Source organism: Eschrichtius robustus, chromosome 19 (genome assembly GCF_028021215.1).
Source record: "Eschrichtius robustus isolate mEscRob2 chromosome 19, mEscRob2.pri, whole genome shotgun sequence".
NCBI lineage: Eukaryota > Metazoa > Chordata > Mammalia > Artiodactyla > Eschrichtiidae > Eschrichtius > Eschrichtius robustus.
This window is the reverse complement of record NC_090842.1, coordinates 55,501,253-55,526,407: the sequence shown is the minus strand read 5'-3', so window position 1 is coordinate 55,526,407 and position 25,155 is coordinate 55,501,253. Positions and strand designations below refer to the sequence as shown.

The 25,155-nt window shown below is 47.9% G+C and overlaps 1 protein-coding gene across 9 annotated transcripts in view; it reads right to left on the bottom strand.

The window, feature by feature from the left end:
* Positions 1-24,058, bottom strand: part of SIPA1L3 (signal induced proliferation associated 1 like 3) — a 235,554-nt gene extending 211,496 nt beyond the window's left edge. For 5 of the 9 annotated variants that reach the window (XM_068527221.1, XM_068527218.1, XM_068527225.1 and 2 more), the window contains exon 1: positions 23,540-24,058. The gene's annotated coding sequence lies outside the window, so the exon portion shown is untranslated. Of the gene's footprint in view, positions 1-8,259; positions 8,467-8,491; positions 8,598-9,847; positions 9,951-23,539 lie in introns of those variants that run through there. The other 4 variants (XM_068527222.1, XM_068527220.1, XM_068527223.1 and 1 more) reach the window with 4 other exon arrangements.
* Positions 24,059-25,155: the final 1,097 nt, after the last annotated feature.

Here is a 25,155-nt window from a genome sequence, read left to right as displayed (position 1 = left end):
AAACTGGGATTTGAACCCAAGCACTGTGGCTCCAGAGCCCGGGCTCTTACCACACACAATCCACAGTACACACAGCAAGGAAGGGTGCACTTCATGTCCCTCTGGGCAGGTGAGGGAGGCGAGGAGAAGGCCAGGTGCTGGGGCCACAATGGGAATGCGGAACTTCCACGCTTTACATGCTGCTCTACTCTGTGGACTGTTTTACAACCAGTGTGTGGCTTCTGTAAGTTTTAAATCAACAAAGATTTTTTTTAAATAGAATTTTTAAAAACCGATCAACATAAAATTTTGCCACCTGCCCTAAATGCAGGTGGGAGCAGCTGATCAGCATCTATCAGCGCCGTTAAAGGGTAGGTGGTGAGCAGGACCAGACTCCACACCGCCTTTCCCAGGAGCCACGACACAGAGGGAGGTGGGGGTCACACCTCTCTCCTAGAGGACACCAAGTAAAGGCATGTGTCTGGCTGAGGCATCACACAGGACACACCTCGTGGGGAGTGAGCTCCCTTGACACGTGGAGCGCTGGAGGAGAAGATAAAAACGATCTGATGGTTGGGGAGACTTTCTGCCCCATCAGTGAAGCAGGCTCGGGAGCTCAAAGTCCGGGGCCTATATACACCTTATCTGGCCCAAGTGTCAAGTTACAAACGTCAAGTTACATCTGTGTCAGCAACCAGAAAGTCCCTGTTTTCTGCCCTGTAATAAATACTGTAATAAAAGGTGTGTCAGGATCCAGGTTAGCAGGATGGTGGAAGGGCCACCGATGTGGACTTGATCCCTTCCACCCCGATTTCATAAATGTAGGACACTGACATTCAGCTCCTCCTGGGCACAGACTGTGTCAACATAATGAATTAACAGCTGTGGATGCAGTGAGAGAAAAGGGGAGCAAGGTCAGACTGCGGGTCGGGCTAGCCAGGTCCCAACCCCAGCCCCAAGTAGCTGGGTGACAAGGATCACGGGCTTCCCTTCCCTGGGCCTCAGTGTCCTCATCTGTGAAATGGGGAATAAGAGTCTACTGCAATGATGGTTAAACGAGACATGTGTGGGTAGGACCCTCAGCCCACGTTAAAGGGGGCCTGGGACTGTTATGACTGCCACCCAAACCTGCAGACCAAAGCCCAAAGCCCCTGGAAAAGCTTTCACCCCACTCACCGCCCACTCTGACCAATCCCCTGGCAAGTTCTGTCCAGCTGTGCGCTTCTCTCCAGCACCAATGAGACCATTCAGGTCTGGCACCACACCCCTCTGCTCACTCCACCACCCTCATCACCTCACTTCCACCCCCACCTCTGCCATCTACGCTCCCCACAGCAGCCAGAGGGAATGAGAGACATGACGCTCAGAATCAAACCCAAATTCTCCACCAGGCTCTCATCCCTGTCCATCCTCCAACCCCACCCTCCTGCGCCCCAGCCATGCTGTGTCCTCCGCTGTTCCCTGCCACACCAAGCTCACTCCCACCTCTTCACTCGCTGCTCCTTCTGTCAGGAAGGCTCTTCCCCCAGGTCGTTCACAAGGCTGCCACCTTTGTACCATCCCAGGCTCAGCTGACGTACCACTACCCCGGCAAAGCTCTCCCCCAACCACCCCAGCTATCCAGCCTCTCACAGCCCCCCTCCACCTTAAACCAGGTGTGTCCTCTCACATTCTGCTTCAGTGACTTCAGAGCATTATTCATTCCCACCTGAAAGTACAATATCTGATCAATTTGTTTACTTTATCATCTGTGTCCTTCAACGTGAACATAAACTCCAAGAGTATGGGCCTTCGCAGGCTCTGACCCCAGCACCTGGAACACGTGAAGCTCAATAAATATTTGCCAAATGAACAAGTCATTGACTGACTGAATGAAGGAATTCTGCATCATTCCACATCAAATCTTCTCTCCCCACCCAGAGGGAATAAATGTGTTGTAATCTCCAGAAGGAAAGAAAATCCTCAGGTATATAGTGTGTAACTGATCCCAAGGCATCCAAATGATTTCAAGCGTGTTGCGCTCTTAAGAATTTATGACCCAGACAACAGTGGCTGCGGTCAGAGCTCGCCCTGGCCAGGCTACTAGAAGGACTGGCCTTTCCAATGGAGCACAGCCCTTTATTGTTCTTTTGTCTAGGAATGGAGTTTCAGATCAGAATAAATTCAAATGCTCGAAAACCTCTTGCCCCAAGCATAAAGGTTGAATCCCCTGGCACAGAGCAGGAACTCTCCAGAGGCTGTAGGTTTGAAAATACATGGCCAGGAAAGAGAGGGGAAAAAAATGAAAATGTCAACAGTCTAGAGTCGACTCTCCCTGGTTACACTGACAAGCACATAGGGCTCCACCTGGTCAAAGGTAAGGCCTGAGGCAGCCATGCCTATACAATGAGATGACTGTGACCGTGGCTCATCTGTTTGTTCCCAAATCCATGACGGACGTGGGCAGTAGCAGAAACCAGTAAATATCACAAATGAATGAACACAAAAACAAAGACAGAAGATTGGAATCACTGAAGGAAAAATCAGCCGATTAGAAACCACCAGCCCAATTGTTCACTACTCATTTCTAATGTAAACAAAAGTTCAAAAGAGTCAGTACCCTCAGGATAACTGAATAATAGATGAGGGAGGTTTCTCTCTAGAGGAATATTCCAGCTAATAAATGAAGAGGAAGTTTGCAATTTTTGCAAACCCCAAGTGAAAGCATGGGTCTAGGCAACGGTCATTTACAGTCGTTAACTCTACAGAACATCACAGAAAGAGACAACAGGCTTTACATACCCTAATGGATATACACACACCAGCAACACACACGTGTGTGTGTGTGTGTACATCTCAAATATGAATCTGATCCAGTCTCGGAATCCAACTACCCATTCATAGGAAACACAGGGACAGAAGAACTCGTTAAATATCACCACAGGTATACAATCAGCCAGACACAGACTGTACAAAATCTGCAAGACAAATGACATGGCTTCTCTCAACAAATAAATTATAAAAGAAAAAAAAAAAAAAGGGAGGGACGGGGAACCTGTAGATTAAACAACACATAATAGGCATGTGAACCAAATCCAACAGTGAAACTTGCTGGGTCTTGATTGGAACAAATCAATTCTAAAAAGATATTTATGGGACTTCCCTGGTGGTGCAGTGGTTAAGAATCTACCTGCCAATGCAGGGGACACGGCTTCTATCCCTGGCCTGGGAAGATCCCACATGCCGCGGAGCAACTAAGCCCATGCGCCACAACTACTGAGCCTGAGCTCCAGAGCCCGCGAGCCACAACTACTGAGCCCGCACACCACAACTACTGAGCTCACGCACCACAACTACTGAAGCCGCGTGCTGCAACTACTGAAGCCCGTGCACCTAGAGCCCATGCTCCACAACAAGAGAAACCACCACGATGAGAAGCCCGCACACCACAACAAACAGCAGCCCTGCTCGCCGCAACTAGAGAAGCCTGCACACAGCAACAAAGACCCAACACAGCCAAAAATAATAAATTTTAAAAAAAAGGGGGGTGCATCATCTAGAGGTACCACCCTGGTGTCTGGCAACTCTTTTAAGAGCCATTTTTAGGGAACATTTCAGAACTAGTAAAGTTGTTGGTTGCCTAATCCAGTATTTAGTCTCCCCTTTTAACTTAGTAATATTGTCTGATTTTTAACTAAGAACAAGGCCATGTGAAATACATTTCCCAGATTCCCTTATAACTATATATGGTACTGTGACTAAGTTCTGGGCAAGAGTCTGTAAGCAGAATTATTGTGTGCAACTTCCATTAAGTAGGGGTGCCCATCTTCATCCCTTCTTTCTTGCTTGCTGAGATACAATGGCTGGAGCTTGAGCAGCCATCTTGAACCATGAGGTGACAGCACAAGGATGGTAGAGCAAAAACGGAGAAGGAACCTGAGTCCCTGATTAGAGTGCAGCCCTGGCCTCCTTATCACTGGGCTCCTTTATGTGAGAGAGAAATAAATAAATAATTCTATTATATACAGTTGAACCTAATCCTGATACACCTGGGATTACAAAGCTATGTTACAGTGGGTGGAACAAGTATAGTCATATATCCATACAAATGTATAAAAATGCCCATAATTTGAGAACTGTTCCAGAGAGAATCACTGTGAGCTGGGGTACACAAAGAGGTATCATGGAGTTGGGGAGAGAGAGAACAAGCAGAGACAACCAAGGAAACAGGGACATGAGAATCATAAAACTTTCATTAGGTTAAATAGGCTGTAGCCCCAGGATGACTAACCAGGCTATATAAAGAACACCCACAAACCAATAAGAAAAAGAAAAAGAAGCAAAAAGCATGAACAGGCTATATCCAAAAGAAGAAACAAAAATGAAAAGACTGCCTTACTAGTCTTCAGAAGAATACAAATTAAAACCACAATGAGATTTCATTTCTTATCCATCAGACTGACAAAAATAAAAAAGCTTTTACAAAACCGAGTGTAACAGGATACAGAACAACAGGAACTCTTATACATCCTTGGTGGGAATGTTTAGAGAACAGTTTGATGATATTTGGCAAAGTTAAAGATGCTCATATCCTACACCCACCAATCTTGTGCCTAGTACATACCTCAAAGAAATTCTTGTCCGTGCACATCAGGAAATGTGTGTAACAACATTCACAGTAGCCCATGAATAGCAAAAAAATCTGGAAACTATTAAAATATGCATTGTCATGGAAATGACTTAAACAAAAATGTGGTATATTCAGCCAGTGGAATATTACATAGCAGTAAAAAATGAAATACCACTATACCAAATGGTCTGGATCAATCACAGTATTAACTGAAAAATGCAAGTCCCAGAAGACTATGATATCATTTGTAAAAGTTCAAAAATAATTATTTTAAGACAAAGAATGATAAACAAAATATTGAAGATGGTGGTCACCCCTGGGAGAGCAGACCGGGGATTGAATGGGAAATACCACAGTTTCATATAAGTTATTGGTAGGTAATGTTCTAGTTCTTGGGCAGGTAGTAGGTTAAAGGCTATTCATTGTAACAGACATTTTTGTACAGACTAAAAACACCATTGTATCATGCACCAAGGGTTATGATTAATCTGATTCTGTGTGTCCAAAGGCCGTCTTTAAAAAACGGAATGCATTTACAAAGAGGTGAGAAAGAACATACACCAGCTTACTGACAGATTAAGACCAATGAGGCAGGAAGCAGGAGTGAGGGATGGAGTAGTAAATGGTTTCTATCTCATGTTTTGTTCTGCTGTCACTTACATATTCATTTCAAGAAGAATCGTTTCTTGTAATAAACAAACTAAAGCAGTAGAGCCCAGTGGTTCAGTACACAGACTCTTGAGCCTGACCACCAGAGACTGCATGTCGACTCTACTACTCCTTAGCCGTATGGCAGGTTATTTAATTTCTCTGTACCTCTGTTTCTGCTTCTGAAACGGGGGTGATGATATTTGCAGCACGTGGGCTCCTTAGTTGTGGCAGAAGGGTTCCTTAGTTGCAGCTCCAGGGCTCCATGCAACCAAATAAATAAATAATAAAAAATAAAATAAAATAAAAAAATAAAGTAAAAAATAAAAATAAAGTACGTGGTTCAACATTGTGCTGGACCTGGTGAGAACCCTCAGAAAATACATCTCCTATCTGGGCAAGAGGCCTGCCTCATTATACTAATGGTACTTCCTATTCATTCTCAAAGGCTTACAGCTTAACAAAGTGGCTAAGCAGGCTGGATGTCTGCAATCTAATTTTTAAAAGCTATCAATAAAAATAATAATTTGGAGGGAAAAATCAACTAGAAACAAAGGGAATGCACATCAGTAACAGCCAGGTCAAATAAATTATGGTACACCCACACCTCCATGTGTTACACAGCCCTTAAAAAGCAAATTCGAGCATTACCCTGAGAAACTGGAGGCATTTCCACACAGTATTGCCATGTAAGAAAAGCAAAATGTGGGAATCTGACAGCAATATTATCCCTTATAGGATAATATTTCCCCCATAGGATTATATAACCATGGAAAATTATGTGGAAAGATACATACAGTACTTGATTGTTCCCATGGGTGAAGGATTGTGGGAGGATGCTTGACATGGGGGTGGGGTAGAGAGGAGCCCACAAAAAAGGGACTGGAAAAAATTTTAAAGGGCTTGAAACCAATTCATAAAAATAATTATTATCCCCACTCAGTGAGTGCTCAATGCACTAGACGCACTGCTAACTAGGTCACCCCATCTCACTTTTAACTTCTCATTTAAGGCAGGTACTATTAATTATTCCCATTTTCCAGATAAGGAAACCGAGGTTTAGTGAAGATAAGTGCTATGCCTAGAGCTTGGGCAGTGCTGGGACTTGAACGTTATGTGCAACAGGGTCCCCGACACAACTCCAAAACCACTGCACTTGGAGCTCAAAGGACACAGTCAGATGTCGTAGAAGCTGCTCCTCTGACACTTTGCACATTCTTCTAGTAGCAGCAGGCACTGAGGTGTGATGATGTGTGTGAAGGCAGTACACACCTCAGTCCCTCAGTGCCTCATGCTGTTGGGAGAAACCCGAGAGGGCTGCTGAGCTCGCTCTGTGGAGCTTTGGGAAGCCCTGCCCAAGATATTTTTATAGAATCGATTGCTGACACCGGGAGGAAACAGATGAGGAGGTGTCAGCTATTACAGAGACTCTTGGAGGTTCACCATTTAATTAAAACCTGTTCAGCCCCAGAACAAGAATTATTGCCTGTTAAAGCAGGGGAGACCGAAAAACTCTGCCTGGACAGTTAATTCTTATTTCCAAGGCATTCCCTGACCCCCACTACTGCAGGAACACTCAAGAGGGCCTGATAATAAAGTCGGCTTTCCATACACATGGGTGTGTGTGTGTGTGTGTGTGTGTGTGTGTGTGTGTCGTGTCTTTGACAAAGCCTTCCTCACCTGAATAAAGTTGGCTTTCCATACACATGGGTGTGTGTGTGTGTGTGTGTGTGTGTGTGTGTGTGTGTGTCGTGTCTTTGACAAAGCCTTCCTCACCTGAATAAAGTCGGCTTTCCATACACATGGGTGTGTGTGTGTGTGTGTGTGTGTGTGTGTGTGTGTCGTGTCTTTGACAAAGCCTTCCTCACCTGAACTAACCTGCACACATCCTCTGCACTCACTAGGGCCAAGGCCATCTGTTCCATGCCACATGCACCCATGCCACTGCCAGGGCCCAGGCTGCACAGACAGGAGGGGCTGAGGGACGGGAAGTCAGAGGGCCGGACACTGCAGGGAGGCCCGAGGACCACTGGGTGACCAAGGTGGGGTGTGTGCACGCCACCGCCCCACCCTCAGTTGCAGATCTGAGGATATGTTGACATTCTCCTCAAAACCCAGATAGGAACAGCCACCCTTCCTCGGACACCATCATAAATTCACTCATAAAACAGTTTATCCCACACCTACCACATGCCAGGAACTGTTCTACAAGGAGAGACAGAAGTACCTGTGCTTTCCTGGAGCCTACAGTGGGGGAGGAGGGGATAAGAAACATGTCAAGTGGTCATGCCATGAAGAAAACTAAAGCAGAGTAAAGGGCCAGAGTGTGATGGAGAAGGTGCTGTTTAATGAGGAGAGAGGCCTCACTGAGAAGGTGACATTTGAGCAGAGACCCGAAGCGGGTGGGAGCTTTGGGGATACCAGGGAAGTGTTCCAGGCAGAGGGAACAGCCAGGGCAAAGGCCCTGAGGGAGGAACAGCAGGAGGCCAGTGTAGCTGGAGTACAGCCAGCAGCAGCTGAGAAGTCAGAGACAAGGTCAGACAGGGAATTTGGGGGGCTGGGGGTTGGGGTGGGGGCGGGAACAGCTGACACTGAGCACCACTCTGTGCCCAGGCTGCGAGCACTTTACAAAGGTGATTCATTGGAAAGGTGAGTGGGTACTGCTATTTCTCACTTCATCGGATGAGGAAACTGAGGCCCAGAGAGGGAAAGGAACTCGCCTGAGACCACACAGCTCATCTGTACCAGGCTGGGATGCCCCACTGGTACAGAAGTTTGCATCCCCTGGGAGCTCAACATTCACGATGCCTTCTCCGGAGAGAAATATCCTCCATTTCCTTCTCACTCCCTCAACGCTCCGCCCACCCTTTCTTCACAGTTAGCAGCAGACAGGTAAACATTTCATGGGAGTGGAGGGAAAAAGAAAACAAAAAAAACTCGGGTCTAATTCCCGAAAAGAAAAAACACGCTATTAACTTCCTCTCCTCTACAAGTCACTACCAAACTTAACAATCACCACTCACCTGAAAGATGTCCCGAGCTCAGCCTGGATCACAAAGTAGGCAGGTGACTGTGAGGGGAGCTCCAGGCTCTCGGCTCCAGTCCCGTCCAGGCCAAGGCCACCTGCCTGCGCTCAGCAGGCCGCCCCGCCCTCGCCCTCCCCGTCGGGTGGGTGGTGCCTCCCCCGCAGCCCGCTGTGGGTGTCTGGAATGCGGAAGCGGGAACCTGCCGTGCCAGCTTCTAACAGCGACTTACTCAACGGCCGCAAGAACAACACACGCCAGCCACCGGAGTTCCCCGAGAGATGGCTGGTCTCTGCGAACAGGCGAGTTCCCAAAGAGGGCTGTTTTGCCAAGGGTCCCTGTGGGGGAGGGAAATAAAAGGACTCCTTACTCATGAGACACGTGGTCTGAGGAGCCTGAATGGGCTTAAGTGAAAGCTCAAGGTAACAAAGGCGGCTGGTCGGTTACCTTGGATCCAGGAACAGGCCACCTGTTCGCTGACAGAGCGGGGGTTGGATCAGCGCCCACAGCATCCCCTGCCCTGGGCTTGCCCGCTTCATTCACAGCCGCACACACCAAAGGTGGGCTCCTTTCCCCATGCAGATGGGGGAGCTAGCTCGCAGGGGCAGCGTCGCTTAATGATTAAGCACTGCTGCTGGACTCCTCCGGCCAGCTTGGGAAGCACAACGGAATGGTTCTGCCTAACAATAACAGCCCCCAGAACCCTAACCCCCTCCCCGCACCCTGCCACCTCGCTCACTCTGCACGAACACTGTTCTGAGCACCTCACGTGAATTACCTCCCCCAACCCTCACAGCCACCCTCTAAGTCAGCACTATTAGCATTCCTATTTTACATAAGAGAAAGTTCAAGAACAGAGAAGTCACAGGCTAAAGGTCACCCAGCAAGAAAGTGGTGGGGCAGAGGGTTAAGCCAAGCAGAGCAACTCTGGGTTTCCAGTTGTTAACCGCTGCACTACATCTCCTCTCAAGAGGAAAGACAGGTCCGCCCAACTGGGCCTCAGTTTCCTCATCCGTAAAATGGGGTGAGTGTGGGGTGTCAGTGACAGCTTAGAGTGAGCGCTTAGCCCTAACGCACAAAAACGCTCAATAAACACCAGCTGCAGTTATCACATGCTGCCCTCAGATTCAATCAGGTTCAGCTTTTATCTTCAAAACAGGGGGTAATTATAGTCACGGAGTTTAAATTCTGGGCAGCTGAAGGGAAGAAAAAAAAAAAAAAGAACGACTCTTACTGTCCTTCTTTTCATCCACAGAAAAAATATACAAAACATCTACTCTGAGTCCTGCATTAGGACTCAGTGATAAACAAAAACCACATAAACCCTGCCCTCAGGGAGCTTACAGTTTCCTGTGAATAAACTGGCACAAAATATTGAAAGAACAAGATACAGCATGTGTACTGAGCGGTCACTGTGGGCCAGGCGCTGCAGTGCTCTAAATGCTTTACGTGCCTGAATGCACTGAACTCTCTCAACAACCTAGGAGGACAGTACCATTACCACCTTAAAGATATGGAAACTGAGGCACTGCAAGGCTAGTGGCTTGCCCAAGGTCACACGGGAGCCTGAGATGGAACCAGGACTTACGCCCAAGTAGTCTGGCTCCACAGCCTGCGCTTCACTCCTCAGTCCCTCGGCAGTCCTGCAGGGCAACGGCTTTATGCTGGGTCCATAAGCAGTAGCAACAGGCACCCATAGGAAATGTCAGTCTGCAAAATGAATGGTCACTTTCATGTGTTGTTGGGAGGAGAGGGTGGGATAATTAAATTATAACTGTTCAATTAATGTCACATTTAATATGTTAATAGCAGGGGCCACATTCTTTTTTAATTCCAAGAAAAAAAATTTTTGTTGCCATTTTTTAAAATTTTATTTTATTATTTTTTTACACAGCAGGTTCTTATTAGTTATCTATTTTATACATATTAGTGTATATATGTCAATCCCAATCTCCCAATTCATCCCACCATCACCACCACCCCTGCCACTTTCCCCCCTTAGTGTCCATACGTTTGTTCTCTACATCTGTGTCTCTATTTCTGCCTTGCAAACTGTTTCATCTGTACCATTTTTCTAGATTCCACATATATGCGTTAATATACGATATTTGTTTTTCTCTTTCTGACTTACTTCACTCTGTATGACAGTCTCTAGGCCCATCCATGTCTCCACAAATGACCCAATTTCGTTCCTTTTTATGGCTGACTAATATTCCACTGTATATATGTACCACATCTTCTTTATCCATTTATCTGTTGATGGGCATTTAGGTTGCTTCCATGACCTGGTTATTGTAAATAGTGCTGCAGTGAACATTGGGGTAGATGTGTCTTTTTGAATTATGGTTTTCTCTGGGTATATGCCCAGAGGGGCCACATTCTTGAGCACTTACCACCGTGAGCCAGTTACTGGGGGTAAGCACCTGACCCGCATCCTTTTTTTTTTGTTTTTGGCACTATGCCAGCTTGTGGAATCTTAGTATCCCAACCAGGGACTAAACCTGGGCCCCAGCAGTGAAAGTGCTGAGTCCTAACCACTGGACTGCCAGGGAACTCCCTGCATCCTATTCTTTCATCCTCACAACCACCGTACAAGGCAGTCCTCAAAGGGGGAAACTGAGCCTCTTTGAGGAGTACCTTGAATAGGAACTGGTCAGAAGCAGAGAGAGGAGATCCAAGTGTTTCTGAGCAGACTGAGTGCACTCATGGACCCTGCACACTGCCCCTCAGACTGCTGCCTTGTCATCCAGCTTGGGTTTCTCTGAATGTTCAGATAAAATATTTTGTTTCTTGTCAAGACCGAGAATTCCTATGATACAGGGACTCTATATACACATTCTTGAAGGTGGAAATGATTAGAGAACAAAAAGCTATGTCCTGAATCAGGTAATTACAAAATGAAGTTGGCAAGGACAATGACACAGAAACATATAGGTACTATGCTTCCACTTTGTTTCCCTAACTTCTGTAGCAGATCCAATTGTTTGCCTACCCAATATCCATCCCCCTCTCCCAGTCTTTTCCTAAATAGTACTCCAATTTTATTCCTGTAGTGGCACTCCTCCCGGCAGTCCTGTCCTTCAGGTGAGGATGCTTTTAGCCCCAGCGCCGACAGTAAATCCTGATTGGCCCTTGCCTGTGATTTGCCCAAGCATGGTCATGTGTCACAATGCTGGCCAATGAGGTATGAGGGGAATCTGGGAGGCAGGGTGTCTTTGAAAGGTTTCCACGCTCCTAAGAGAGACACAGTGAGAGATGCCCTCTTTCTGCTGCTGGATATAGCCTTGTCAGGGTGTGATGACCAGAGCTGTGACAGTCATCCTGTGGCCACAAGGACATCCTGAGGACACAGAAGACACACCAAGGATGGTGGAGAGGGCTGGGCTTCTTACAGGCATTGTGGAACTGCTTAATTATTCTACCCTGGTGCTGCCTATCTATGGACTTGTTAGAAATGCAAATTCTCAAGCCAGACCTACTGAATCAGAGGCGCTGGGTGGGGCCCAGCAATATGTGTTTTAACAAGCCCTCCAGGGGACTCCGGAGCCTGCTCAGGTTTGAGCACCACTGCAGTAGCACAAAGTGATAAAATGTTCAGAGTGTGGCCTCTGGAGTCAGGCTCCCGGGTTCCAAATCCTGTCACCACCACTGTCTAGCTGTTGGGCAAGTTATTTAAATTTAGTTGCCTCATCTGCAAAAGGGGAATAATAAGCACACTTACAGCGTTGTTGGGAGGCTTAAATGAGTCACTTTGTGGGAAGCGCCTAGCACAGTGCTTAGCATACAGTAGACATTGTATAAATGACCTATTTGCTGCTGCTGTTGTTGCTATTAACTATAGTTTACAGCCAAAGGCATACCAACTGACACAACTTTCTGACTGAACTCCCCCAAAGCTGGATCCATAAATCTTTTCACCTCCAGGACCCAGCCCAGCGCCCTGGGGCTCCGTTTGTGTGACTCTCTGGTCAGCACAGGGTTGTGACACACAGGAGGGGCGGAAGGCCTTTCTCCCGAGTCCAAACCATCGCTCTCCAGACCTCCTCCCACAGCCTGAGCCTCCACGGTCCCAGCAGCTTCTCCTGGACACTCCAGGCTGGGTACTCTGCCAGCTACTCTGCCCAGTTACTGATCCAGAATGGCCACAAGTTCTGCCCAGCCCCAGAGAGCACCCCTGCCATGTAAGTCATGCCAAACATCTGGCAAGAGTCCAGGGGTGCCCTTCCCTCTGGGAGCTATCTGTGATTTCAAAACTGGTGGCACCAAGATGCAGAAAGCCAAAGAATGACTAATACCACCCCTAGATAAGGCTCCAGTGGGAAGAGGCAGCTTCTTGTCAGGCTTAACAGCAGCCAGGGGCTATGGGTGGGGCAGGGGTTTTTCACACACTGGTGTCGCTGACACTGAAAGAGATGTGTGGGTGCAGAAAGGGGGTCCCAACCTCTGACCACCAACCCCTGGGGCAAGAAAGGATGGGTCAAGTTCCTGGACGCTGGAAAGGAAGCTATTAGGCTGAACGTCATAAAACTGCCAATATTCAACCATTCTTGACCCACAAAAAAGCAATTTCATTCGATTCAACCTAATATAAGCCAGGAAACTGACTCAGTGCAGTGTCAAGGAACTGGTCAACAAGAATTTGGGATGGTGGTGGCCTCTGCGGAAGGGAATTCGGTGCTTTATTTTTGTCCCTTTGGTTCCGTGTGTGTGTCCACTATTCAAAACTTAGTGAAATTTATCCTTTTACAACCTAAATGGGAAAATAATTAGAAAAAGAATAGATACACGTATATGTATAACTGAATCACTGTACTGTATACCTGAAACTAACACAACATTGTTAATCAACTATACTCCAATATAAAATAAAAAGTTTTTAAAAAAGTTTAATGAAATTTAATAACTCAATCAACCCTGCAATATGGCCCATCTCAGAGAAAAGACAAGGCTGCACTAGTTGCAAACCCGACACCTCTCTGCCCTCATGCCTTCCCACTCTATCCTCCTCCACTCTGCTCTTAGCCACTGTCTCAGGGCCTTTGCACTGGCTGCTCCCTCTGCCCAGAAACCTCCACTGCTCACACTGCCTCACCTCCTTTAGGTGTGAACTCAAGCCACCTCCCAGGGAGGCCATCCCTGGCCACCCTGTCTAAAACTTCAACACCCTCCACCCTGATACCTCACATCCCCTTTCTTAATTTCTTCTGCTTAGCATTTATTACCATCTAACACAGTATACATCTTATTTATCTGTTTACTGTCTGAATTCCCCACTTGAACGAGAGCCCCGGAAGGGGAGAAGCCTTGTCTGCCTTGCTCACTGCTGTAAACCTGGTACCTAGAAGAGCATTCAGCTGGGTGAACACCTGTTGAATGAGTAAGTTTAAAAGTCAGGGACTTCCCTGGTGGTCCAGTGGTTAAGAATCCACTTTCCAATGCAGGGGACACGGGTTCGATCCTTGGTCGGGGAACTAAGATCCCACATGCCGCGGGGCAACTAAGCCCACACACAGCAACTACTGAGCCCGGCGCTCTAGAACCCACGCACCGCAACAAAGAGCCTGCACACAGCGACAAAGACCCAGCGCAGCCAAAATAAAATATAAATAAATAAATAAATAAAAACTCAGAATCAGTGTCAGTGTTTGGGGTTTGCCACCCTCAGATCCAACATGTGCCAGGTCTATACTGGGAAACCCGGAAAAAGCAAGCCGCCTAAACTGGTGACAGTGATCCTAATGTTCTCTCCATGCTGGACGCCACCTCAGAGCCTGTGAAGGAAAAGGAAAGGCAGAACTGATGAGGGTGCTGGAGGCAGATACTTGATGGAGCCGGAGGGGCTGCAGGACTTTGCCTGCCTTCCTCCTGCAAACCAAGAGCGTGGTATAAAGAGCTAAGCATCAGAACAAATGCCGCCAGCCTTGGGCAGGATCAGTGCCGAGCTCCTGTTCACATCAACCGCTGCTACCCATCTAGCAAGCAAACCCCAAGCAGAAACCCCCAAATGAGGGTGCCCTCTTTTCCTGCCACTTTCACACAAGGATTTCTGCCCCACACTGACTTGCTGTTCAGTTAGAGACCCCAAAAGAACAAATGCAACAGGAATCTCTGCTTGATGTGAAGGGGGGCAGAGTGAACGTATGTTGTCAAGGAGTTTTACCTGCTGGCTTGATGAGAAATATCATCAGGTCCGCGGCACCGGCACATGCTGCATCTTGCAGCGTTGTCAAAAGTCAAAAGTCAGAACTGAAAGGGGGCACTTTCCCTGCCTCCCGCTGCAGGGCTGGAGGCAAACCAAATGCTGGATTCTGGTTCCATGTGGGGCCCTGACAAAGACACATCAGAGGAAGGATCTGCGCACGGCTGTCCTGAGGGGAGGATGGGGGGAGGATCTGAGGCCTCCTGCTGGAACACGTCTCTGGAAAAAATGTGGGAGGCGCTCCACGGTCAGGTGCTGGAGGGAACCAGATCTCAGGGAAGAGGGACTTCTGCAAACTGACTCAGAGAACCAGCGCCCTCGTGGTCAGTGCTCAGAGCAGCTGGGGAAGCGTGTGGCCTCTGCAGGCTCGCTGATGCCCTCGCTGTGGCCGGATGCTGCTTTACCAAAGGGGTTTCCAGAGCTTTGAGCCAAGTATTGACTCGTCTGATGAAAAAAAAAACAAAAACCCTTTTTACTATATAAGTGAACTGGGCAGAGGCAGGGAATTCCTCCATACTACACTCGAGCTTGAAACACACAAACGCTGAGTGAAATTTGTTATACTTGCTTCTAACTTTTCATGGTGAGATGTTTCAAGCACACAAAGGTGAAAAGAAGAGTATAGGGCTTCCCTGGTGGCGCAGTGGTTGAGAATCTGCCTGCCAATGCAGGGGACACGGGTTCGAGCCCTGGTCTGGGAGGATCCCACATACCGCGGAGCAGCTGGGCCTGTGAGCCACAACTACTGAGCCTGCGCGTCTGGAGCCTGTGCTCCGCAACAAGAGAGGCCGCGATAGTGAGAGGCCCGTGCACCGCGTTGAAGAGTGGCCCCCGCTCACCGCAACTAGAGAAAGCCCTCGCACAGAAACGAAGACCCAACACAGCCAAAAAATATAAATAAATAAATAAATAAATTTAAAAAAAAAGAAGAGGAATAAACCTCCTCTAGCCAGCTTCAACAGAATCACCTCATGGCCAATCTTCCTTTATCTCTTTACTCGTCCATACACTTCGCCCCCTCCACTCCCTGCCCATCCACATTATCTTGAAGCAAATCTCAGATGTCTTAACAGTTCATAGGTATTTCAGAATATAAATCTTGGCTTTCCTGGTGGCGCAGTGGTTAAGAATCCGCCTGCCAATGCAGGGGACACGGGTTCGAGCCCTGGTCTGGGAAGATCCCACATGCTGCAGAGCAACTAAGCCCGTGCACCACAACTACTGAGCCTGCACTCTAGAGCCCGCAAGCCACAACTACTGAAGCCCGCGCACCTAGAGCCCGTGCTCCGCAACAAGAGAAGCCACCGCAGTGAGAAGCCCGTGCACTGCAACGAAGAGTAGCCCCCGCTCGCCACAACTAGAGAAAGCCCGCGCGCAGCAACGAAGGCCCAACGCAGTCAAAAATAAAATAAATAAAATAAATTTATAAAAAAAAGAATATAAGTCTTAAAGATAAGACTTTTTCTTAAGCAGAACCACAGTATCATTATCACACCTAAAAAATTAACAAGAATTTCTTAATAATGTCAAATATCCAGTGCGTTTTTGTTACTTAAAAGGGTGACTTCCCTGGTAGTCCAGGGGTTAAGACTCTGCGCTTCCAAGGCAGGGGGTGCAGGTTCAATCTCTGGTCAGGGAGCTAAGACCCCACACGTCACGCAACGCGGCCAAAATAATTAAAAATAAAAAAGTAAAGAAAGGGGAAGTGCAGGTTCCAAAATCACAGAAAAACCCCACACCCAGAGTGATGGTCAAGCCTCCAGGCCCAAAGGGGCCTGAGACTTGCTGCGGGGCTACCCTGGACCAGGAGATCAGAGACCACACGTGGAATAGAGAGGCTACAACTAGTCAGTGTGGTCTTGCTTGACCACCCCATTCGGCTGTCTGTCGTCCACGGAGAGACCGCAGAATGAGCGTTTAAGAGCCTGGACTTGGCTTGGATTTGAATCCTGACTTTGACACTCACCAACTTTGTCATCTGCACTTCTCAAGATCTGAGTTTCTTTACATAGGCAATGTGAATAATAAGAGTACCTACACCATGGAGTACTTATGAGGATTAAGTGAGCTATTACATGAAAAGCGCTCGGAGCAGTGCCTTGCACACAGTAAGAGCTCAATGAATGCTGGGTCGTATCAATAATTCAGCCAACAGACACTTAGTGAGCATCTTTTACACGCCAGGCACTGTCCAGCAGTAGGAGGTAAGAGTGGTTACGAGGTTAAAGCTCTCATGAATTACCACCTGGAAACAGGGGCTGGCACGAGGTCAACCACCTGAGGTCATGAACAGACTCAGAATCTCCAGCACCTGCCTTGTCTGGGTAGGAGAAACAAGCACTCCTTGCTCCTGAGATGGGGAACCCTGAACCAAGAGATCAATTAAGGGTCTAGAACAATGACTCCCATAGATGAAAGAGTCCCCTTACCGCTATCCCCCAGCCCAGCAATGCCTCTGGATCAGAGCAAGGGCAAGATTCACACACTGGGTAAACTCTGCCGTCGCTGAGCTCACAGGAAAAGGCCACACAGCTCCCACAGGAGGCAGACAAAAGAGAAGAGAGGCTTCACACCCAAATAAGCTGCTTGCTTAGAATGGGCTTTCAGCAGGCTGCGTCCTTTTCTCGTTTCCTTCACTCACCCTGCCCACCGTCCTCAGGGCCCAAAGACCCTTCTCCTTCCTGGGAAGTAAAGACCTGTTCCCAGGAAACCTCGAGCTCATCGTAAAGAGGGGATCAGCCAGTCACGCAGGTCTAAACCAGCACTCCAGCACCAATATACAACTCGAGGATCAATGCTGACAGACTCCGGGAATGCATTTTGTGTGATGAGTCCTTCCTATGGTTTCTGTGGCTCAAAGCTCAGACCCCATCCCTCAAACCCTCAAACAAACACAACATATACAACAGAGATTGAAGAGATTTAAGAGTATGCACCTGAGTTCAAATTCTGCCTCCATCACTTCCTAACCGTGAGCAAGTGGCCTCTCGTTGCCACACCTCAGCTTCTCCATCTGCAGAGCGGGGATGATCCGAGTCCCTGCCACCTCAGAACACAGGTCACACACGCCAAGCACACTGCCAGGCCCAGAAGGTGCCTTTGATGGATGACAGCTGTGAGTTTAGCTACCCCTGCCTATGATAAATATGCTTTTCACCACTCATCTGCCCTTATTCACCAAGATAAAACAGGGATGGCATCTTTGACCTATCACCTAGGATATGAGTCTCATACCCTAGGTCCACACTGTCCAATACATGTGGCTACTGAGCACTTGAAATGTGGCCGGTGCAAATGGAGATGCTGAAGGTGTAAAATACACATTGTATTTTGAAGACTTAATGTGAAAAAAAAAGAATGTAAAATATCTCAATAATTTTTATACTGACTACATGTTGAAATAATGCTTTTTTTTTTTTTGGCCATGCCACACGGATCTTAGTTCCCTGACCAGGTATCGAACCCGTGACCTCTGCACTGGAAGCACAGTCTTAACCACTGGACCACCAGGGAAGTCCGAAATGATACTATTTTGGACTAAATAAAATATATTATTAAAATCAATTTCCTGTTTCTTTTTACTCTTTTAAATGTGATTCCCCATAAAATCTTAAATTATGTATATGGCTCACATTGGTGGCTCGCATTATATTTCTAATGGACAGTACTGGTGCAGACCCTTGAGAACCAGAGTCTTCTTATTTGACTTCATACTGTCAGTGTCTAGCATGGTGCCTGGCACATAGGCTGGGTAGAAAAAAATGTTTCATAGATGGCTGGATGAAAGATGCTCTCCATACTTTTCCTGGTCTTAAAAGCAACCACTACCATCCTCACATCTAACCAGGCCTGCCCTTCATTCAAAATAGTGCACAACCCTTAAGGTCAAAGCTACACCAGATCAAAATGGACACAGTCACGGTGGCTGGAACAGGTCCCAGAGCCCCTGCAGGGCCAGGCATCACCACCTTAATTACTGGACTGCATTTTAATACTTTAACAGTCCATAAAGCTGGTCTGGTGCTTAGAAACACTCTTTCCCTGGCTGGCCCAAGTCCTCTTGCAAAGCTCACCCAAATGGGACACCACCTTGTTCACGCTCCTTCGACACCACACCTCATTTCTTGCTAACTTGCGTCTGGTGTGGCAGCCACGCAGTCAACCTTGTTTTATTTGAGGACAGGTTCTGCTGAAGGGCCTTCAGTTTTGAAACAACCAATTAAACATCCCAACAGAAACTGACCCCATCGTGTCTCACTGTCAGACCACTCCTGCTGCCACATGAATGAGGTACTAAATATAGTCCGCAGTGCTTTGCATGTCAGACGACATGGAAAGGAAATGCTGCATCCACTTCTTAAACTCGCCTCAGCCTACTAAAGAGGGCCTGGGAAGAGGAGTTTGGCATATGGGTGAAGAGCCTGGACCCTGGAGTCGGCTTCCTCGTCTGTAAAGTGAGTTATCTTCCCCAGACCCTTGTGAGGATTAACTGAGGAAAAGTGTGAAATGCTTAGAAGAGCACCAAGTACAGAGTAAAGTACTAGGAAACGTTAGCTGCTATTATCATCATTATTATTATTTTACAAAAATTAAAGTAGTGTGAACTTGAACAATGGGAATTCACTCTTCTCCAGCCACAACGATACTGTTTTTGTAGCAAACTCATTCTCACATCTGAGCCTTTGCACTTGCTGTTCCCTCTGCCTGGAAATAGTCTTCCCGGCCAGCTCCTGGCACAGCTGATGCCTCTTGCTCATTCAGGTCTCAGCTCACGTGACTCCCCTTCAGCGAGGCCTGGAAGGCCTTCCCGGGCCACACAAGCTAAAGTAACCATCCCTGGGACTTCCCTGGTGGTCCAGTGGTAAAGAATCTGCCTTCCAATGCAGGGGACTCGGGTTTGATCCCTGGTCGGGGAACTAAGATCCCACATGCCGCGGGGCAACTAAGCCCGCGCACTGCAACTACTGAGCTCACGTGCCTCAACTAGGGAGTCCGTGTGCCGCAACTAGAGAGAAGCCCGTGTGCCACAATGAAGAGCCCGCATGCTGCAACAAAGACCGGATGCAGCCATAAAAATAAGTAAATAAAATAAAATATAAACATTAAAAAAAATCTGAAGAGGAAAGCATACTTTATTAAAAAAAAAAAATCCCTTCCCCACCGCCAGTCTGCCCCAACGCCTCTCTCCATCACCCCCACCCTGTTATTTCCTCCATCTGAAACTAAAACCACCTGAAATTACCTTGTTTATTGTGTGTCCCCTCAGCTAGAATGTAAACCCTAGGTGAGCAAGGATCTTGTCTGTCTTGTTCACTGTCCAGAGTTTATGCTGTTAGCCACTATGCTATATTGACTATGTACCAGAATGCTTACTGGATGTGCGTTTGTGAATGTAAAAGAAATCCCAGAAACAACTTAAATGTCCAGCAATAGGGAGATGGTGGTGTGGAGCATGGTCTGTCCACACTGAAGAATGCGTGTCTAGCCGTTAAAAAGAATGAGTCAGGGACTTCCCTGGCGGTCCAGTGCTTAGATGCCGCACTCCCAATGCGGGGGGCCCGGGTTCGATCCCTGGTTGGGGAACTAGATCCCACATGCTGCAACTAAGAGTTCTCATGCCGCAACTAAAAGATTCCGCATGCTGCAACTACAGATCCCGCATGCTGCAACTAAGACCCGGCACAGCCAAATAAATAAATAAATAAATATTTTTTTTTAAAAAAAGAATGATTCAGATCTGTATGTAATGACTTGAAAAGATATACCCTATCAAATATTTAAAAAATCAAGTTACAAATATGTGTGTCTTGATCCCTCCTTTTTTGGGGAGTGGTGAGGGAGAAGGAAGAAAACAGTCAATATTTGCATACATACATCCATATAAGTATAGAAAGAGGTAAGTGAGAGCATCTACCCGAATTTCCAAGGGCAGAGAATCTACTTTGTTCTCTCAGACATCTCCAAAACCTGACACTGGATACTCAGTAAATACTCATTGTCTGAATAAATGGTTGTCTTCGGGGGATGGGATTTTGGAGTGGAGGGTGGCACCTATTGTTTTCCTTATGTGTCTCTGTATTGACATGTTACTATGAGCATGTATATCTCCGCATAACTTTTTAAAAGCCAAATTCAACCAATTCACACACACACACACAAATTAAAGCCATGACCAGAGCAGTTCTAAGAAACAGCAGTGTCAGTCTTAAAGAAAGCACAAATGCACAAACTGGTCCAATAGCATCTCATTCTAACGGCTAAAAACAAACCCTTTACTTTAGAGGAAATGACTGTTCAATTCTTTTATTAAAACATACAGACATTTAATTTAGATTTGGGGAATTAAACACATAACAAGGTTAATCTGTTATCATAACCTGTGTCATTTTTTTACACCTAAGTTTGAAATATAACCACAAGATACCTTTTACAGGGAAAAAAAGGCGCCAATCACTGCACATTCTAAATTCCATTTTTGATTTACCGCCTAACAACTGCAATGTCTGAAAAACAGGCTCATGTTTAACTCTGACCATTCCACACAGACTGCTAAAAAACCCACATGCTGTTGTCACTAACAATTAAGACCAAGATTTTTAAGTCATTGCTTTATTTCCTCAGATTTAAAAAAGCACTTAGGGGGAATTCCCTGGCAGTCCAGTGGTTAGGACTCAGCACTTTCACTGCCCAGGCCCTGGTTCGATCCCTGGTCGGGGAACTAAGATCCTGGCAAGCCCTGCGACGCAGCCATAAATGATTAATTAATTAACTTAATAAATAAATAAATAATAAAAAAGCACTTAGGCAAATTTAGTGGTCAGCACAAATTTGAGACCACCGGTTCCCATCTCCAAGTGCAATTACAATGAAAGATCTGACAACAGATTCACCCTAAACGGAGAGCTAATGAATTCCCTGCCCAGCCTCTTCCCTGGTATGTATGCTACCTCCCAAAATGCTCAGGATGGCCCTTCCCACAGAAGATATTCTAAGCCGCTGACACGGTGTAACTTTTCAGAAAGAAATTTAGCGACTCAGCCGAGCTCTGCCAGGCTAAAACTGTAGAAATGGGCCCCCTGAAAGCCAGGGCTTTACTCCCGACTTGTGGCCATTGCAATCTGGCCAAGTCCGTAGTGCCTTCTCGGCACCCTACGAATACAATGTTTCACATACATCAATCCTCGGTGACTTGAAAGAAACAACTCAACCTTGTTGGAAAAGGCCATATTCAGTGGCCAAGGGAGAATTTCAGTGCCCACAAGATGGGAGATCAAGAAGGGCCAATGAAATGGTTGCTATGAAATAAGACAGCTCCATCCTTCTTGCCAATCAATTAGACCTGGGAAGCCTGGGGGAGAAGAGCAACTCCCAAGTTTCTGGCTTGGTCCATTTGCCAAGATGGTGACTACTGGGTCTGAGAGGAAAAGGAGTTTAGGTTGAACATTTTGAGTTCATGGTACCCAAGGGGACAGTCACCAGAGGACATCACGGAACACGGGCTCCACATCTGGAGCTGGAGCTCAGGGTGCTAATAGGGCTTTGAGACAGAATCAAGTGCTGGCAGCAGTGGTACAGTACATAAAGCACTAGAGTGAATGTGTTGGCTTGCAGGGAGGAGTGTGTGAGAGCTGAGCGGGGGGCTGCTGATAGCAAGTCACTACCATTTCTTCTCAGGCCCTTATACTGCAGTATGTTCCACAATTTAACATCTGGTGAATAAAAATTGGGGCGGTTGGGGGGGAGACATTAACCTTGTCCCTGCTCTGCCCTGTAAATACAAACATAAGCAGCAAAGGCCTATCAAGAAAAACAAGACATGTTTATTAAGTGCTTACTATGCACCTGGCCCTGTGCTGAACACTAAATATGAATTATCTCCTGGGATCATCAAAGCAACCCTAGCACAAATATCCTATGACTACCATTTCACAGATGGGACACTGAGGCTGAGTGAACATGTGGGGTAGCTCAGGGCTGTCACGTCACATACCACCACAGTTAGGCAGTCTCTGGGCCAGATGGAGAACACTGAAGAAGAACAATTATAATATATAAGAGCTGCTACTTAGTGAGAGATGGCTCTGGAGTAGGAATACAATCTCAGCAAATCCTTACAACCCTCTGAGGCTGATATTGTTACCCCATTTTACATAGATGGAACCTGACGCTGCAGGAGAGGAAGTCAACCAGACCAGTTTTGAGTCTGGCCCACTGGAAGACCAACACTACAGCCAGAGCCCCACCCTCAGGGGGTCTCTGAGAAACTGGAAAAACGCTGAATAAATGGTACCATTTATTAAATGCTGACTATGTGCCAGCTGCTGCTCTAAGCACTTCACAAATGGTATTCTCATTGCATCCTCAAAACGACTCTACGAGGTGGCTACTATTAAAATCCCATTTTATAGACAGAGAAACGAAGGCATAGAGCAGTGAAGTCTGTCGCTCAAGGTCACACAGCTAGTAAATGGTAGAACCTAATGGTTGAACTTGGCTCTGCCTCCCAAACCAAAGCTCTTCAACAAAATAATTTCAGTTAACAGCAGCCACCCTGCATTGAGGGCCAACTATGGACTCGGCTCACCCTCAACTTACCACATTCGGTCGATAATACCTTCACCCTCGGGAGCTAACAATAACGCAAACACGTAATAAGTGCCTTCTATGTGCCAAATGCTGTATTCACCAGATCTCAACATTTCAACAGAATTCCCAACAAAAGACAGACACTATTCTTCCCCGGTTAGACTGAAAGGGGAAACTGAGGTTCGGCGCGGTTTCCCTATATCGCACCTCCCGAGTGGCAGAGCCAGGACCCGAACTCACTGCTACCCGACTCCCATGCCACGCTCTTCGGCAACAGCGCCAGGTAGCTCGTCTGGAAAGTTGAAGCATGCGGGCAAGAGACCGGCCAGGTCCGGAGGGCTAGAGTCCCGCCGCCGCCGCCGCCGCCCCCAACAACCGGTGCCCACACCCGGCCGTCCGCCCAGTCGCCCGCCCGCGCTGACCCTCGGGGTCCGAGGGGACACCGATTCCCCACAACCCTTGCGCGAGGCCGACCATGCACCCGAAGCCACATACCTGGGCGTCCCGGCTGCCCGCCCAGCGGGCCCCACGACCACGGTATCCAGATCCGCGCCGCTTGCTGGAGACGCCGCCAGCTCTTGTGGCCCGAGTGACTTCCAGGCTGCCCACTTCCAAGCCGCTTCGCGCGATGCCTCCTGGGAACTGTAGTTTCGCCCTAGGCGGCAGCAAGCTGAAAAAGGCCTGGTGCGCAGGTGCTGCCGGGAGCTGTAGGCGCGGGGCCGCGCCGCCTTCTGGGAATCGTAGTCCGCCTGTCGCCTCCGTGCCTCTGGAGTCTCCAGAGTACTTCCGCAGCCCCGAGGGGCGTGAGGGATGGAGGCGTGCCTTCTGCAGACTCCAGCCCGTTGACCGCGCTCCTCGCTCGGCGAGGGCGGTTTTTCCCTTTTTCCAAGCCCTGTCCGCCTCCTCCCTTCCTTCAGTGGACGCTCTTCCTCCCTCTCCGCAAAGTGCGAGATACTTACCCCGAGGGCGCGAGCCTCGGGAGAGGCGGGAATAGCGGAGCAGCGCGCTAGACCCCCAACCGAGGGGAGCCTTGGAGAAGGGCGTCTATGCGCGCTCGCGCACGCGCGCTCGCCGGCCAACTCCGGCCTAAATTGCCGCGGGCTCCCGCGGGGAGGACTTTTTTTCCTTTCGAACGCGCGCGCGCGCGCGCGCGAGGGGTCTTGCGCTGGGCTTTTTCCTGCCGGGCGCGCGCTAGTGCGCACGCGCGCTCACTCCCTTCGCCTCGGTCAGTCTGCCGGGCACGGGGTTGGGGAGCTAACCGTCCTGTTGGTAGAGTCCTCTCGCAGCATCCCCAAGGTCTCTCCTCAGGCCCTCCTATTCTAGGTCTGATCCTTCACATAGCTTCTGAGTGCCGCCACACACGCCGTGCCCGTCCCTAGTCGGGAGTGCAGTCGTCGCAGGTAACAGGCGCGGCCCCGGTCTTGAAGAGGCGGACACGCCCTTCTTCCCTCCGGCCGGAGAGCCGGGACGACCGAATGTGTTGGGATTCGGGTCTGGTCGCCTCTCCCCGTACTAGGCGGCTCCGGAGCTCTGCCTTCGACGGGAGTCTCATGACCATCACCCAGGGGGTTGCCCTGGAGGCCCGGTTACCTACCATTCATTCGTTTATCGCACATTCTTAGGGTAACCAGTGTTTGTTGAGTACTTACGGCCTGGAAAATTTTGTTCAAATTTAGTCCACCTGCTGGCATAATCAAGGATCCGACCCCTTTTTTTCAAAAAATGGATGTTGCCACTCCTACTCCACTAGGGGTTACCGAGGGAACTGGCTAGAATTGCAAGGTTCTCTGGTCAAGAAAACCCAGTCAATACCCTTCGCACGTCATCTTCCTTCCAAGAAGATGCTCAGTAAGACTTGAGCTGGGAAGCATATATTTCTTCTTCCTGAGAGAGGGCAGAGGGTCATTCATTTGCTCATTCATTCAACAAAAATGTATTAAGCACCTACTTCATGCCAGGTTGGGTGATTATGAGGACACGGGAGAAATCAAGATAGATTGGGTTCCTACTCTCAAGGAGCGAAGTCCACACCACCACCAGACGGTGATAATTTAAAGCAGTACTATCTAATAGAAATATAATGCAAGCCAAATATGCAATTTTAAAATTTA